Raw genomic sequence first — 4,407 nt, 5'->3', positions numbered from 1 at the left:
TGTGACGGGAGAAATCCGGGATGAAGTGGGGCTACTTTCTAATCAGTGTCGGTGGATTTCCGCTTTCGGTTCCGTTGTGTTGGTGAGATTTGTGTCTACGTGAAATTCTGTATTTTTTGCCCGGGCCAATAACAGCTGGGGGTTCAACAGGCCTTGAGAAATTGTTCAGGGAGGGAGAAGGAGGGGAAGACATAAAAAAAAAAAATTAAAAAAACCCCAAAAAACAATGGACTGACAACATTTGCAGAATAGACAAGGAAACCATTTTCAGAGACCCTGGCTTTGAAACCAGAACTTGCCGACGCAATTGAACCTAGTGGAGGAAGTGACCAGTTCTGTGGCTCCTGTGAGAGGAACCTTCCTTCTGATCAGTACTCACTGATCTGTCAGTGGTGCTTTGATCACTTTTCTCACGCCAACGGCCATACCACGTTGAAAACACCGGCTCTCGTCCGATCACCGAAGTTAAGCAACTTCGGGCCCGGTTAGTACTTGGATGGGTGACCGCCTGGGAACACCGGGTGCCGTTGGCATTCCTTTATCTCAAGGCCTGACTAAGCGCGTTGGGTTACGCTGCTGGTCAGGCATCTGCTTGGCAGATGTGGTGTAGCGTATATGGATTTGTCCGAACGCAGTGACGCCTCCTTGAGCTACTGAAACTGAAACCGAAACTGAAACTGTGGCTCCCCAGTGACACTTCACAGAGTTGCAGTTGCATTGGTTTTGTAACAGTTCGTGCACATTCTTTACTACAAAAGCTTTCAGATGAATAGCCAAGCTTGAGCTTGATGTAGATAAACTTACAGAAAGAAGTAGATGACCGACTTTTCAAAATCGAGGAGGGCAAATTCCCACAACCAATGAAAGAAGCCGGCCATTGTACATATACAACGCAAAGTCCAGGAGTGAACACACTGAAACTGGAGGAAGTAAAAAGAATGGTCGACATCAAAGCAAAAGAATATACAGCTGAATCAGAGGATGGAACAAGGAGGCTATCAAACCTGATAATTTTCAGACTCCCTGAAAGCTCAGACCAAGACAATGAAAAAAAAAGAAGGCAGAGGATGAAGACAGAATCAGGCAGGTTCTGAAAGAAATTGGATCCAAGTCTCAACCAATATATCCGACGTATGAGAACCCAGACATCATACAAAAACTCAACAAAGAAGGATAGACCATCCTCATTCTCCAGCCAAGTAGCACGAGATGAAATTCCCAGAGCCTTCAACAAAGTAAAGAAAGAAGAGAGATCAATTGAAAATACTGAAGATGAGAGACTGATTAGCAAGACAGCAATGCGTCGGGACATGACACCAGCAGAAAGAAAACAGGAAGAAGAGCTTTATAAGAAACTAAAGAAGAAACAAGATGATTCACCGAAGTCGGGGGACGAGCTCACCAGATGGGCACGCAGGAACGGCCAAGTGGTCAACATAGGGAAATACCCACACAAGCACCCAGAATCGAAGAACTTAGTCACGAAAAGAAAGTAGCATGAAAAGGAGAGACCCAACAACTGTAGATAGTTTTAAAGTTTCCTTTGATTTAAACAATTTTGACAGTTCTGCTTCCAGTCAATCAAACCTTTCGTCTTGTTGCCCTTTGAATTACTCTTCTTGTTCATGTTTGTACACGGATGACTGTTTGATGAACAAAAGAGCTGAGCTTCAAGCACAGATTGAATTGTTCAATCCTGCTATTATTGCTATAGCAGAGGTCAAGCCGAAACATTGTCGATGCCCAGTTCAGGAATAAGAAATCGACGGCTATGACCTTTTTCATAACTTAGAAAAGGGACGGCGAGGGATCGCCTCATAGGCTAAATGTAGCCTGAAACCGTCTCTCCTTGAGGACCTTGAGACTGAATTTGAAGAATCGGTATTTATAGACTGCAGATTCGACGAACTTAAGGCAAAAGTATACTTGTGGGGCTTATCTGCAGAAGTCCTAACAGCAGTGCAAGGAATAACAGAAGGTTAAACGACCTGTTTAGAAAAATGACAGACAAAAACCCCAGCTCATCTGCTGCTTCTAGGTGACTTTAATTATCCAGAAATTGATTGGATAAAGGAGACTTCCAGCTTGGGAGAGGATCACCCAGCCAACAGTTCTTGAAGATGTGCAAGGACACCTTGATCCTACACCAGAAGATAGCTACCCGATATAGGGTAGGCCAGAAGCCAAGCCTTGTAGATTTGGTCTTCACAAACACGGAGGAACTTGTGAACGAAGTCATCACCGATGCAGGACTGGGAAAACGTGACCACGCTACGATCAGAGTGAACTTGTCATGCAGCAGCAAGAAAGAAAATTATAAGATATGCTACAACTTTTCCAAAGCTAACACTGGAGAAATAGTAGATGAACTGAGATCAGTCAACTGGGAATCGGAACTCATGGACAAGACAACAGAGGACACCTGGACCCACATTATGAATATATTGAATGTTGCAATCGAGAAGCATCAATTCCCAAGATCAACAAGACAGGCACACAATCCAAAAAATGGATGGACAGGGGAACTCTGGAAAGTGTTATGAAGAAACATCGAATGTTCAGAAAGCGGATCAAAAGCGAAAGCAGAAAGTCGAGCAGACAAGAAGACAAAGAAAATGATAGAAACAGCCAGGAGTTCCGAGACTATGCCAGATCCCGCAACCAAGCAAGAAAAGCAACAAGAAAAGCCCAGAGAAACTTAGGAAAAACTGTTGCAGCCCAGGCAAAGAAGAATCCAAGATCCTTCTGGACATAATGTCAAAAGCAAGACAACAACTAAGAGTAGCGTTGTAGATCTAAGAAGAGGCGATGGATCACAGACTTCAACTGACAGTGAAGAGGCAGAACTGCTGAACGACTTCTTCAAGAGCGTCTTCACTGCTGAAAAGGATGACGAGTTGCCTGAACCACCCCATTATACCTACACTAGCGAACTAAAGGATATCAAAATATCAGTAGAAAAGGTCAAGAAACTTCTGAGTGAGCTTCACACAGACAAATCTCCAGGTCCGCCGGATGGGCTACATCTTCTGATCTTGGCGAAGGCAGCAGATGTGTTGGCACCACCGGTCACTCGACTTCTCTTCAACGGGTCACTGAGCAAAAGAAAGATTCCTGATGATTGGCGTCACGCAAACGTCACACCCATCTTCACGAAAGGAAGTAGACTCTCCACCAATAATACCACCCTGTTAGTTTGACCTGTATGTTGGGGAAGGTGATGGAGAAGATAGTGAGAGCTGAGCTGATTCAACATCTGGAGAACAGACTGATCAGTGATAACTGAAACAACACGGCTTTGTGAGTGGGCAGTGATGTATCACACAGCTGATTGATGTGCTAGACTTTTGGACGAAGACTCTGGATGAAGGAAGTTCCGTGGATTTAATATACATGGACTTCCAAAAAGCCTTTTATAGTGTCCCTCACCATAGACTTATTTCCAAGATCAAATCACATGGTGTGAACGGCCAGGTGATCCAATGGATTGAAGATTTCCCGAGTGATAGGCAGCAGAGAGTGGTGACTGGTGACGCACAGTCTAGACCAGCTAGCATGATCAGTGGAATCTCTCAAGGGAGCGTGCTGGGCCCAATCCGATTAATTTTGTCATGTACATCAATGATTTGCCCAATTGTGTACACAGCTATGTTCGCCTTTTTGCAGACGACACTAAACTTTTCTTCAGGAGTGACAATGATGAGGCCACACATATCAAGTATTACAGGCAGACCTTAATAGATTACAGAACTGGTCACTGAGAGCAGTGGCTCCTCTGCTTTTACCCAGAGAAGTGTCATGTCCTGAAACTGGGGAGAAATAAGTCAGGGGCAGTGCACCAGATGAGAGGGAAGAACACTGATGACGAACCTTGCCCAGTCAACCTAATAGAGAGTGAAGTGGAGAAAGACCTTGGTGTCAACATAGACAACAAGCTCTCATTCAAAGATCATGTGGCTCAAGCAAAAAAACGTCAAAGGCCGGACGTTAGGAGTGATAAGACGAACTTTCGACAACCTGTCAAAGAAGAAATTCGTCCAGTTATACAAATCTCTCGTCAGACCTGTGCTGGAATACGGACACTCAGTCTGGCAGCCCCAACATAAAACATTGTGTGCTGAAATAGAGAATGTCCAACGCAGAGCAACAAAACTCCTGTCCTTTCTCAAAGACAAACCATACCCAGAACGCCTAGCTGCCCTCTGTACAAAATCCAGTATTTCAAGTACTGGAAGGTAAGGACATAATGGGCAATTGCCTAAAATTCTTCAAGGGACATAGCCGTTTGCTCATTAGAAGCAACTACTTTGCAGAACGTACGTGTCATCAACACCTGGAATAACTTTCCAGACTATATAGTTACAGCACCAACAGGCAACACTTTTAACACCAGACTGGGTGCCCACT

General features: G+C 44.4%; 1 non-coding gene across 1 annotated transcript; it reads left to right on the top strand.

Moving 5' to 3' along the window:
* The first annotated feature begins 414 nt into the window (after positions 1-414).
* On the top strand, positions 415-533 carry LOC143298398 (5S ribosomal RNA). The gene has a single exon (XR_013057389.1). It is a non-coding gene; the product is annotated as a 5S ribosomal RNA (ribosomal RNA).
* Positions 534-4,407: the final 3,874 nt, after the last annotated feature.

Source organism: Babylonia areolata, chromosome 23, assembly GCF_041734735.1.
Source record: "Babylonia areolata isolate BAREFJ2019XMU chromosome 23, ASM4173473v1, whole genome shotgun sequence".
Classification (NCBI taxonomy): Eukaryota; Metazoa; Mollusca; class Gastropoda; order Neogastropoda; family Buccinidae; genus Babylonia; species Babylonia areolata.
This window is presented reverse-complemented; position numbering and strand designations above follow the sequence as displayed.